General features: G+C 39.0%; 1 protein-coding gene across 2 annotated transcripts in view; it reads left to right on the top strand.

The window, feature by feature from the left end:
- Positions 1-14,147, top strand: part of PLEKHG1 (pleckstrin homology domain containing, family G (with RhoGef domain) member 1) — a 250,271-nt gene that overhangs the window by 50,579 nt on the left and 185,545 nt on the right. The gene's annotated exons all lie outside the window — the stretch shown is intronic.

Below are 14,147 nucleotides of genomic sequence, written 5' to 3' on the forward strand. Positions count from 1 at the left end.
TGAACCAATCCCTCCTGGAATTGATTCTCCCTGTCTTTCAGATTTTTCTTTGTTTTTGCTGTATGTTCTGGAGATTCTCTTGGCTGCAATTTTCCCACCTGCTGAATGAGCCTTAAGCTATATAAATTCTATTATTTAGTCCATTGAGTTTTCTGTTTTGGCATTTATTTGTTTAATAATCTGAGGATATTCCCATTCTTGCCCTTTTTTTTTCCATGAAAGGAGTGTGAATATCTTTGAACATTGTGGGCCCATCACTTCGTGGCAAATAGATGGGAAAACAGTTCAAACAGTGACAGACTTTATTTTGGGGGGCTCCAAAATCACTGCAGATGGCGACTGCAGCCATGAAATTAAAAGACGCTTGCTCCTTGGAAGAAAAGTTATGACCAACCTAGAAAGCATATTAAAAAGCAGAGACATTACTTTGCCAACAAATGTCCATCTAGTCAAGGCTATGGTTTTTTCAGTAGGCATGTATGGATGTAAGAGTTGGACTATAAAGAAAGCTGAGCACTGAAGAATTGATGCTTTTGAACTGTGGTGTTGGAGAAGACTCTTGAGAGTCCCTTGGACTGCAAGGAGATCCAACCAGTCTGTCCTAAAGGAAATCCGTCCTGAATATTCACTGGAAGGACTGATGTTGAAGCTGAAACTCCAGTACTTTGGCCACCTCATGTGAAGAGTTGACTCATTGGAAAAGACTCTGATGCTGGGAAAGATTGAAGGTGGGAGGAGAAGGGGATGACAGAGGATGAGATGGTTGGATGGCATCACCAACTCAATGGACATGAGTTTGAGTAAACTCCAGGAGTTGGCGATGGACAGGGAGACCTGACATGCTGCAGTCCATGGAGTCGCAAAGAGTCGGACACGACTGAGCAACTGAACTGAACTGAACTGAACTGAAATGATGAACATTGTTCCAGCCCTTAATAAAGTGTTATTCTTGACAATGATGATCTTGACAGATGATCTTCTTGGATTGCTTAAACATTTTCTTTTCCAGCATCAAACTCTTCTTTAATTTGTTTATTTGTAGACAGAATGCATTGCTGTTTTCCACCAAAACTCCTGCTCTGACTAAGTTACCCATCGTAGTTCCTTGGAATAATTTAGGCTTTCTAGTTTCCTGTGCTGCTGTCCCATTGTTTTGGAATGTCTTTCCTTCCATCTCCTAACTCTTCTCCAAATGTTATTGTGACTGCCCACTGTGTACCTCATTTACACAGAAGGTCTGAGACCTCCCCCTCCCACCGCCCTCAACCAGAAGCAGTCTCTCCTTTCTCTTAATATTCATTGAGCCTTGGGACTTCCCTGTTGGTGGTCCAATGGTTAAGACTCCATGCTTCTAGTGCAGGGGGCATTCAGTCTCTGGTCAGGGAACTAAGATCCCACATGCCACATGGTGTGGCCAAACCCTATCTGCAGGGAAGGAGTGGAGACACATGGAGAAAATGGGCTTGACGACACAGTGAGGGAAGGAGAGAATGGGGCAAGCGGAGAAAGTAGTATTGACATGTCTCCACTATCGTGTATGAATGGATGTCTGGTGAGAAGTTGCAGTGGAGCACAGGGAGCCCAGCCCGGCACTCCGTGATGACCTAAAGGGTGGGACTGGGGGAGGCTCTAGAGGGAGGGGATATATGTATAAGAATGGCCAATTCACATTGTTGTACTGCAGAAACCAACACAATATTGTAAAGCAAGTTTCCTCCATTTAAAAAATAAATTAAAAAAAGTAACTTAAATGAAAACAAAAAACATTCATGAGCCTTGATTAAAACTTTGTTATTGCCCCTCTCTCACTCTTGTTGAGGGTCACTACTGCTAGAGCAGGATTCCTGAAATGAAGACAAATAAGAAGATAAGACAATTCCCAGACATGGAAGGGAGAACAGGGAGTTCTAGAGAGCAGGTGTAGGCTGCCCCTGCCAGGTACCTCCTGTGAAAAATAGCTAGTCAGTGGCTAGGGGCTCACGTGCCTGCCTCTCATCTAGAAGCTTAATTGAATGAAAACTTAATTTTTAAAATTGCTTTATGTTCCAAAAGTCTTTTAAGTAACAATTAGTTGATAGATGACCAAAATAGAAACTGTTAAAATTCTTTTCTGTAGCAGGAAATAGAATTACAGGACCTGGATGCATTCCTAAAATTTCTTTGTGGTTTGGCTGCAGTAAATTACTACTTTACATATAGCTTTTAAAATATATTTAGACTTAAGTTTAAAGAGTGAGAACCACTTGTATAAACATCATTGAATACCATTCTTTTAATGAATGGGGTAATGTTATTTATATTCTTTCTTCACTTCCTCTGGAAAGCCCATGTCTTTAGGGGAGGGCTTTAACTTCTATTCCCCCTGAAAAGTGAAAGGCATTCACCTTCATGTATTTTAATTCAGCCACAGAATTCTCAGTATTGCTACTGAAAACTGCTTGGCCCAAAGCTCTTAGTGTGATGATTTTTAATTGGACGGTCATAAAATAGCACGTGACCGTGCATATATCCTAAAGTAGTAAATTTATATGTTTAAGGGGTTAGAATAACTCTTACTTTATGTGTGCTTTTATACTGAAAATCCTCCCTTTCTCTCTCTCTCTTTTTTCTTTTTTTGAGAAATTTTGTAGTTAATATTTCAGTGAAGCAGTGAAATGCGGCAGGAACTAGTGATGGAGGGCTTGCTGGGTGGAAGTGAGGAGCCTGGGTTCATCAGTCAGCAGGGAGCGGGGGTGGTTTTTGAAGGATTGAAGCAAGGAAGCCACGTGATCACATTTATCATATAGATGACAAGATGGAAGCAGGGTTGGAGGCAGCCCAGAAGGAGGTCGTAGTATCACCCATTTCAGAAAGTAATGAAGCCACGGACCAAGACAAGCAAAGTGTTTCCGTCCAACTCTAAAATTTTGCACTATATTAATTGTGCCACCATTAGACTAATTTCCTGGTTATTTTGTTAAGATTTGGCCCTTTTAGAGCTAGAAGGGATCTTGGAAATTCTTATGCAGTCCTTTTATTTTAGAAATGTAAAACCTGAGCCCTAAAGAAATGAAGTGATTCCTCCAGGTCAGGCAACTCATTACGTGGAGAGCTTGGGTTTGGACCCAAGTCTTCTGATTCCAAAACCAAAGCTTTTTGGTGATGCTTCCCACCTGTCCTACCTGCTCTTGGCTAGGCACTTGCCCAAGCCAGCGTCCCGCCTAAACATCTATCACCTGGTGTTTGATGACTCAGTGTGATATTGACAACTATCTTTCTCTAGTTAACTCATACCCTGACTCTTCTAAATGATTTATTTCTAATCTTTCTCACTCTTCCCAAGTGCTCATTCTTGCCTATCACATTCAGAGGATGGTCTGTCTCTTATTTTCCAGAGGAAATAGAAGTTACCCAAGAACACACTGGGCTGCTGCCTACCATCAAATCTACTAACCCCCATCTGCCTGCCCTTGGTTGTAACAGCAAAAGTGTCCCGCCTTATTTAATGCTGGACCCTGGTTCCCAGGTTCTCCTATCTTTTCAAGGATATTTTTGATAATTTTTCCTGTTCTAGTGTTTTCAACCATTTCTTCCCTAAAAGATGTATCATGTCATCATTTATGTATCAAACTGAATTTTTTCTTTTAAAATGCTGCTTAGAATACCTGTCCAGTGAGCACATGTCACTCAGTTATTAATAACTATTCATGGGTGACCTCTATGTGCTTGGTGTTGGATATCCTGTCATGTTCAGAAGAAATGGGGTCTTGTATGGTCTCATGGAAGAAACAGATGCTACACAAGTATCTGTACTTGCTGAACGTTCAGATTGGACAATGGAAGTCTAACCAGTTTTATGGTAGTGGGCACTGTATTTCAGTTTTGTCATATGCTGTGTTTCAGTTTCATAGTAAAATTTGCAGTAGTGAGTTCTCTCTAGCGTATCGTGCATTACCAGAGGCCTGGCCTTTGCTCGGGGTTTAATTTTAATATCACATGACCAAATGCCCATGCTGTTACAAGCTAGTGTACACACCCAGATATCCCTGCTAAAAATGCACGTTAACTGAATCTAAAGAAATATTAATCTGCTCATGGAGTTGGAAACTTAAAAGCCACATATTTATTCTGAATAAAATTTATTCTCAAATAAATAAAAATACTTAATATAATCTAAACCTGAAAGATAGGCTGAAAAAAAATCCTAAAGGCTTTCCTTTTAAAATTAGCAAAATAACTGTGTAAGCACAGACTGCTGCTGCTGCTGCTGCTGCTAAGTCGCTTCAGTCGTGTCCGACTCTGTGCGACCCCATAGACGGCAGCCCACCAGGCTCTGCCGTCCCTGGGATTCTCCAGGCAAGGACACTGGAGTGGGTTGCCATTGCCTTCTCCATTGTGTGAAAGTGAAAAGTGAAAGTGAAGTCGCTCAGTCGCATCCGACTCGTAGCGACCCCATGGACTGCAGCCTTCCAGGCTCCTCCATCCATGGGATTTTCTAGGCAAGAGTACTGGAGGGGCTTGCCATTGCCTTCTCCGAAGCACAGACTAGGTATGCTAATAACAAATTTAATCGAAAGAAAAAGACTTCTCAAGTACAGATGTAAAATGGCATGGTTTCTTTCCATGTGTCAGTTATTACCCTCCAAGTTTCCTCATGGGCTACATAACTCAGTTTTAGCATCTCCCCTCTTTTTAGAAGTAAAAGGAGTCCACATTAGCAAAACCAAAGATTTCCAGGAAGTACTGGTTGCTGTAATGGTGGGGAACGTGTAGATGAATAAATCACTGTTTGTTAGGAACTATAAAATATTTTATTGGAAGTCTGCCTTCTATATTCAGATTTCCTTGAAGCTGAAAGCCTATTGAGATATTCTCAAGATGAATGTTAAATAAAAACTCTGCGATATATTTGGTAGTTCATTTTTTTTAAAAAACTGGTATGTCAAAGACTGTTTTTCTTGACTGATGTGGAAAGGTTGGGGGAAAAAAAGGCCTTCAGTGAAAGGAAATTACCTTTCTAAGTATAACATTCTAAAGTGATGTAACAGTTTTTTCCATATGTTGCTTGAATAAAAGCAGTGTTTTTACAGAAGTGTTTTACAGTACTCACCATTAAATAAACCGGCAACCACAAATTCAAATTTCTAAAGCTATCTCCCAAAATATTAGTTTATTAAATAGCTAGTATAAAAAAGAAACATGATATCTTTGGTCTCCCTGTACCAAAATCTATTTTACTTTTGAGCCAGTCCAACTTTAAAAACCACAGCCATATGAATTCTGTTCATTTTAGGGGATTTTCCTGTGTAAACTAACATTGTGTATTTTTGTTCCTTGCTAACACATTCTGAATCACGTAAAGTTACTGGTCTAGGTTGAAAGAAGCTCTTGGACTCTAATCTATATTCCTCTAATCTTTAAAAGGTGTTGCTTATAAAATGTTTCTGCTTAGAAATGCTTGTCCATTTCTACAGTTTCCTCCATTTTATTAAGTATAGAATCTGCCAAAACATTATTAACTTTCATAGTCATCTTCCATCTTTCTGTCTAGACTTGAGGATCTTTGGAAAGTCTTATCTTACTCATAATAATATTCCTCCACTAGGTACTATTAAGCCCCACATTTTAATATTAGAATTGTATTCTTTTTATGCTCTCAAGAATACATCAGGTAGCATGCTGCCCCTGGGCGTTATTGTTAGCTAACTCTGATAGCCTAGCCCACTGGCTGGAGATTCCCTGAGGGTAAGAAAGAGGTCTGTCCTAGTCCTGGCTGAGTTCCCTGACTAGGGGGTGCATCCTTGGTACTCAGATGTTGGGTGCCTTCGGGTCATTTAAAGAGTAACACAGAGGACTTCCCTGGTGGTCCAGTGGTTAAGAATCTGTCTTGCAAAGCAGGAGATTCAGGTTCAATCCCTGGTCGAGGCACTAAGATCCCACATGCCACAGAGCAACTAAGCCCACTGCAACTAGAGAGCTCGCGTGCCACAACAAAAGATCTGCATGATGCAACAAAGATCTTGTGTGCTGCAACTGAGACTCACAACTGAGACTCGACACAACCAAAAAAATAAATAAATAAAGAGTAACACAGGTTGCTTGGATGAGCAGCAAGTGAATTAGAAAAGTGTGGATAACTGTATTACAGCACTTGGAGTATAGCTACCATCCAATCTGTTGACTTCAAAGCCTGCTTTCTTGGGTAGAGGCTCAGTAATTTCCTTTGTAATCTTGGTACCTTTAATACCACTTGAATGAAGCTCATTCATTTAAGAAACATTCCTCCATTTTACCTTCTGGCCCAGTATCCCCTCCAACACTGAAAAGTAAAGGAAAATAGTGTTGTAATCTCCAGTTCTGTTTGGCCAGCTTTTTTAATGAAGAGGTCCACTTTGCCCCGAGAATGATACAGAGAGGGACATAAGGGGAATGTGAGGAAGGAATCATCGAACTCCTAATCTCCAATTCAGTGTTAGAATTAAGGATTCTTTGTCAAGTCATTAAGCCAGCTCTTAGTCTGTTTGTATAAACAGGAAATGACAGAATCTGAACTCTGGGTCATCAGAATCTGGTGTGCAGAGTTTGTCATCTAGTTGCTTTAAACTTCCTTTCTAAAACATTCATAGCCAACTTACCGTTAAATAAAGCCTAGCATTTCTTAATAATGTATAAAGAGCTTTTATCACACAATTGGTGTGTGATCTTTTGGAACCCAGGAATTGATGCAAACTGAAGATGGAACTTGTCATTTCATCAGTGTTCTTTATGTGCAGTATGCAGTGCCTGATGTGTCCTGCTGCTACTGCTACAGCTAAGTCACTTCAGTCGTGTCCGACTCTGTGCGACCCCATGGACGGCAGCTCACCGTCCCTGGGATTCTCCAGGCAGAGTCCTGCAAACCTGGTGTATCACATCAGAATTGAGTGGATAGAACCTTCCCTTTGACAGTTTCGTTTCAATGTATCCATTGGAATGCCACTGAAAGCAATTCAACTTATTAAGAATTGCTTTATGTATGTAGTTTTCCCAAGAATACACCCATTTTGTAATATGAGATGTTTGGAGACTTTGCTTTACTCACTTTGTAACCTCCATGCCTGACACAGTGCCTGGCACACATCAGACGTTTACAATATAAGTTAATCAAACTTGGTTAAAATGAATATATTTACTGGCTAAGAAACCAAAAACAAATAGTTATTGAAAGATGTGCAACTATTCTGCATAGTTTCCACTTCCAAATTCTAGGGTGTTGTTGTTTTTTTAAGTGGTTGAGACCTACTGGACCTCTTAAGAAACATGAAGGGGCCAATTGGAGATATCAAATTAGAAATAGAAATTGACTTGAGTTTGCAAGGAAAGCTACAGAGTGTCTGTCTTTGGAGGTCTCTATGAGAATAGAAATGTGTGTCTCTGCATAATAGATCCTGAATACTTGTTGAATGGATAAATAAAAATTGAGTCTGAGGTGCTTAAATAATTACCTGCTTGGATGAAACATTTCTGTGATTGCTTAACACCCTTATTCTAAAACATTTAAATAAGACATTTCTCACCCATTGGAATAACTGTAATTAACATTTTATAGTATCAGATGTTGGCCATAATATGGAGTGAAAGGAACTCATATAAAGACATATGTCAGAGATGTTGCAGGTTCCCTTCTAGAGCATGGCAATAACTCTAGTATCACAATAAATCAAGTCACACAAATTGGTGTCCCAGTGCATATAAAAGTTATGCTTATACTACACTGTGGCCTATTGAGTACATAGATAGCATTATGCCTGAAAAACAATGTATATACCTTAAGTTAAAAATACTGTATTGCTAAAAATCGCTAACCATTATTTGACAACACAAAAATGCTAACCGTTATTTGACAGTTTGATACCACAAACCTTCAATTGGAAAAAAAAGAAGATGCCATGTGCCCAAGATGCAATGAAGCAGAGCACAGTAAAATGAGGCATGCCTGTCCCGTGGGTGGAGTTTCAATTGGTACAATTTCTCTTGAAAAAAAAAATTGGCATCACTCAGTAAAGCTCAAAATGTGTATGGTGAACAACCCAACAGTTCCGATTCAGATAAATACAATGTAGAAGCATGAATACAGAGCTATGTACAGCACTGCTTGTAATAAAGAAAAACAGAAAGCCTAAAGGTGCGACAGTAGAGCATATAAATATACCACGAAGCATCCGATGACATTCAAAGAAATACTGTCTCTCAGCACAGACGTAACACTGCAAAGCCACATGCAGGAGTCTCACATACTGTCGAGTTGGAAAAAGCAAGTCACCTTGAAGCATGTATAAGTCTGTTTTATAGTTCAGAAGCCCACAGAATTGATCAGAATGGGCTGTTGGCTCATTTTCAGCCCTTATGTGTTTGCAGGACGGCTACATCATCTTGGGCCTCTAAATCCTCTCTTGTTCATGTCTAGCAGGAGCAAGAAAAGTTCTGCTTCGCTAGTAATTTTAACAAAATACCCCCAATTAGGTCTCATTGGTCCTGATTGGTGTGACTTGGGCCACAAGCCTATCTCTGCACCAATCACAGTAATCCGGGAGAGGAGATACTATGAATGTTTAGCCTAATTGATATCATTCAGAGCACCTGGGCTGAGAGTAAGACAAAGGAGAGGAAAATATTAATGGTTGCCAGAAGGAGGGTAGATGGATGTTGAGCTTCTAAAACAATAGACGGTATTATTCCGCCCCCTTTCAGCAGCCAATTTAAGGTTTATATTTCGCTATTGTGACTTGCTTATTCTCTACAAAGGAAATGAGGTGGCTCAAAGAAGGGCAAGTGGAAGGGAGAAAGTGGTTTTTATGTTGCGGTGGACCTGAGTCCCAGGTTACCTGCCTTTTGAAATCAGAATGTATGGATGTGAAGTGGCCCCCCATCATGGCAGGTGTGGGGCAGAGGCTGGACTCCGGTCTGAATATAGAGATTCTTTTTGGATTTACAAGATCAAATTGTATCCCCTCAAAACTACTCTCTTTGGTTTTGTCAGCTTTATCAGTTTTGTCTGTGTTACTTATCTAAGCAATACTTTCTAGATATTTAGGGCAGGAAAGTTGTCCTTTGTTGGCCTGATTACTTTTGAGTATGTTAATTGCACTGGCCTAAAGTTTTATGATTTCTGGGAGCCTCTTAAGTGGATTTTGACCCTCTGTTTCTTCTGTGAAGTTTGTGTGTTTAACTCAAGAAATAAAGATTTCATGCTTATGATCAGGGGCTTCCCTGTTGGCTCAGCTGGTAAAGAATCCATCTGCAATGTGGGAGATCTGGGTTTGATCTCTGGGTTGGGAAGATCCCTTGGAGAAGGGAACGGCTACCCACTCCAGCATTCAGGCTTAGAGAATTCCATGGACTGTATAGTCCATGCAGTCGCAAAGAGTCAGACATGACAAGCAACTTTCACTTATGAGCAGATCTTTGGGGCTCCTGTATTTCAAATGGGCTTCCCTGGTGGTTCAGAAGGTAAAGCATCTGCCTGCAATGCAGGAGACCTGGGTTCAATCCCTGGGTTGGGAAGATCCCCTGGAAAAGGAAATGGCAATCCACTCCAGTACTCTTGCCTGGAAAATTCCATGGACCAAATAGCTGACATTTTAGGGAAAATGTCTATGCTTTGGGTATTTGCACAGTCATTATCATAAGGAGAAGTATTTTTATTGGACATGACTTTAAATCATTTCTTGTTTAAACCATGCCTAACTTAGACCATTAAATCTGCTTTTACCTGTTACCTCAATATTCTCCTCCAAAGCTAACAGGCCTTGTCCTAATAGAAAGAGTAAGCGTGGTCCCTTTTGTGGATAATTTTCATTAACATTCATTCTAAAATAACTAGAACTGATCCCATAGGTGTTTCAGAAACACCTGGCTTTCAGTTTCTCTCCTCACCTGTTGTCTAAAATGAAAGATAAGCTTGTTTTAGACACTATAACTAAAACGCTCTGGTGACATATTGGACTTCTGTCTCCTTTTTATGAAACCAACCCTGACATTTTATTTATTTTTAGAATCAAACTCACATTAGTTGTGGCTTGCATATAGAACTTATTTTAAACATCACCTTGCGTGTACTCCTGACTATAAACCAAGTTTCGCATTGTTCTTTGGCCAAAAGCAATAAAATATGGCCTGTTTTATCACAGTGAAATGCAATTAGGATTTTCTTTTCAGAAATAGAACATCAATGGCTATTTATAACATTTCCCCAACTTTTAAAAGCCTAGTAAAGTGTTGAGATGTCTTTATATGAAATTCTATTTGTATTTAATGCCATGGGTACGATCTATCAGTGCATTTTGCATTTAAGGCCGGATAATCAAATATTCTTAATGTGTTTCTTTTTTCTAAAAGTTCTATTGTGAATTTATAGAAGAGCCTCTGAGATCCTTAAGTATTCATCTATAAATAAGCTTCACTGATTGTTAAAGGCTCTTGCCATTCTCATATTCCATAATGGTACTTCACCTTCTACAGGCCAAAGATAGAAACTCATTAGTTTACCTCATGTTGAATTTCATGCCTTTTATTCTTTTTCTAAAAAAGTACATTTATACTACTCAACTTTTCTCATGAGGAAACCATTGTCCTGAGGATTTCCTTAAACATTTTCTATATAGGTTCTTTAAGCATAATTTTTTTGAATATGATCTGTTTTTAAATTATCTGTTTTCATTTGTTTGTGACTGGCCATTGCTATCACTGGACAGAAAACATTGCTTTTTATGTATTTCAAACCAACTGATGCCACCTTTATTATATCCAACAGGGCATTTTTAAAAGATATTTTTCTTGTTATCAGCCTTTCATCTGCTGATGGTGGTATTTGGTCTTTTAATTTCCTTTCACTAATGCTATGTGAGCATCTTTTTATTTTATTCCTGACTTTATAGCGAATGTTGTCTGTTGGTTATAGATCTTTTTAAAAATCACAGTAGGTGATCTGTTTCTAGACTACTGAGAGATTATCAGGTATAAGTGCTGTTTTGTCATCTTTGAAACTAGGAGTATGTGTTGATTTGACCTATTGATAGAGCATAAGAGATTTATTTATGTAATATTTATAGAATAAATCCAGTTTATATTGTTGTTATTATTTTAATATACTAGGAATAGACTATTCTGAGCACTTTATTTAACATTCTTCCATCTTATTTACCTAAGTCAAACAAGCCTCTTGCTTTTTTCCTTTTTTGTGTTTTATCAGGTTAGGTTATCTGATAAGCTTCACCAAACAACCTGGAGTCTCATTTGTCGTATATCCTGAAACTTTTTTATATAGCCTGGGAATTGTCTAATCCTTGAAGTAAGCTATATTTCTTAGCTTTTCAGCTTTTATGTTTTTAGTTCAGTTTTTAATAATTAAATAGCACCTTATAAAACTATTTCCACTGAAATGTTCAAATTTATTCACAAGGATCCTTTTATATGGCATTCTTAAGTTTATCATCTGTCCCATGTCTGTGATATATTCTAATAATTCAAGTTTCACGTTGGGTTTTAAGACTAGATTTGCCTGAAATCTGTCTATGAGGTATTTCATTCTATATTGAACCAGTGACTGTTTTTTAAATATCAAAATCACAAATTCCTGCATTTTGTTCTGCCTTTCCTATACTACATTTATTGCTATTTTTGAATTTAACATTGAATATGTAGTTTGCTTCTTTGTTCTCTCCAGTTTAGGAAAAAATAAAGTTACTAGTGTCACAAATAAAATTCCATTTCTTATTCTTCATATTAAATGAAATTAACTTACTTTTACCATTTATCCCCACTCATTTCCCCATTTTTCATAATATGATCTAGAATTTCAGGGACTTCCCTGATGGTACCGTGGTTAAGAATCTGCCTTCCAAGGCAGAGGGAGTGGGTTCAATCCCTGGTTGGGGAACTAAGATCCCACGTGCCATAATGCAAAAATTTTTTTTAAAAATTGAAAATTGACTGACCCAGAATTTCAGACTTTGATGAGCTTAATTATTATAGTAACGTTTTTATTAGACATTTTCTCAAAAATTTGAAGTTTGTACTCTGTTTGGACTGTTTTTTACAGTAATTAGCATACTTTCTTCCCTGTTTACTGCTTTTAATGCTTATCGCCAGTGCTAGTACATGACTACTTTTTCACTCTTTTGTTTGGATTCATTCCTCAGTTCAGTTCAGTCCCTCAGTTGTGTCCGACTCTTTGCGACCCCATAGACCGCAACACCCCAGGCTTCCCTGTCCATCACCAACTCCGGAGCTTACTCAAACTCATGTCCATTGAGCCAGTGATGCCATCCAACCATCTCATCCTCTGACATCCCCTTCTCCTCCCACCTTCGATCTTTCCCAGCATCAGGATCTTTTCTAGTGAGTCAGTTCTTCGCATCAGGTGGCCCAAGTATTGCAGTTTCAGTTTCAGCATCAGTCCTTCCAATGAATAATCAGGACTGATTTCCTTTAGGATGGACTGGTTGGATCTCCTTGCTGTCCAAGGGACTCTCAAGAGTCTTCTCCAACGGCACAGTTCAAAAGCATCAATTCTTTGGCACTCAGCTTTCTTCACAGTCCAACTCTCACATCCATACAGGACCACTGGAAAAACCATAGTTTTGACTAAATGGACCTTTGTTGGCAAAATCATGCCTCTGCTTTTTAATATGCTATCTAGGTTGGTCATAAATTTCCTTCCAAGGAGCAAACGTCTTTTAATTTCATGGCTGCAGTCACCATCTGCAGTGATTTTGGAGCCCCCACAAAATAAAGTCTGTCACTGTTTCCATTGTTTCCCCATCTATTTCCCATGAAGTGATGGGACCAGATGCCATGATCTTAGTTTTCTGAATGTTGAGTTTTAAGTCAATTTTTTCACTTTCCTCTTTCACTTTTATCAAGAGGCTCTTTAGTTCTTCTTCACTTTCTGCCATAAAGGTGATGTCATCTGCATATCTGAGGTTATTGATATTTCTCCCAGCAGTCGTGATTCCAGCTTGTGCTTCATCCAGTCCAGCATTTCTCATGATGTACTCTGCATATAAGTTAAATAAGCAGGGTGACAGTCTGCAGCCTTGACATATTCCTTTCCCTATTTGGAACCAGTCTTTTGTTCCATGTCCAGTTCTAACTGTTGTTTCTTGACCTGAATACAGATTTCTCAGGAGGCAAGTCAGGTGGTCTGGTATTTCCATCTATTGAAGAATTTTCCACAGTTTGCTGTGATCCACACAGTCAAAGGCTTTGGCATAGTCAATAAAACAGAAGTAGATATTTTTCTGGAGCTCTCTGCTTTTTCGATGATCCAGTGGATGTTGGCAATTTGATCTCTGGTTCTTCTGCCTTTTCTAAATCCAGCTTGAACATCTGGAAGTTCATGGTTCACATACCATCCCTCAGTCAACTGGAAATATTTTCAAGTAGCTTTTGTTCATGATGATACCTACCTGATACACTTATAGGCACATTTTGTTTATCTGTGGTTCTTTCTTTTCAAAAATAGTGACCAGAAGAAAGAAAAGCAATCCCCAATTTTATCCCATTTAAGCATCACCCCATGAACTTCTCCTTTCCTACCCAGGTACTTTGCAAAGATGGAAACAGAGGAATGATTGGTTACAGCCATAGAGAGGAACTCAGGGATAGAGTGACCATGGTCCTTAGGAAGTGGTTCCCATCCTGTGGAGGACTTGGGTTTCAGAGATAAGAGATCTTATTGAGGCTGAGAATATTATCTTACTGAATTGAGACTGAGTGAAATCATCCATTCTCCTTCTGCTTCTTGGAGTTTCATCTCTCTTCCTGGTATGGGAAATGCTTCTTACTTCTGGCAAGTCAATGAATTTAGTTTTTATTGCTATTGTAAATTCTAGTCTTTTTAAAAATTTTCTGAGTATTTCAAGGGAAAGGAAAAATTAAGGACTGGACATCAGTGCCTATCTAATACCACACACTCTGGGTTTTTTTAAAACTAAATTGTTGATTATTGCTATAGGTCCATTATAGACCAGTAGCATGCTGTGCTGTGCTTAGTCATGTCGAGCTCTTTGCAGTCCCATGGACTGTAGCTCACTAGGCTCCTCTGTCAATCCATGGGATTTCCCAGGCAAGAATACTTAAACAGATTGCCATTTCCTCCCCTGGGATCTTCCCAACCCAGGATCCAA

This window comes from Bison bison, unplaced genomic scaffold (assembly GCF_000754665.1).
Source record: "Bison bison bison isolate TAMUID 2011002044 unplaced genomic scaffold, Bison_UMD1.0 scf7180017864148, whole genome shotgun sequence".
Lineage (NCBI taxonomy): Eukaryota > Metazoa > Chordata > Mammalia > Artiodactyla > Bovidae > Bison > Bison bison.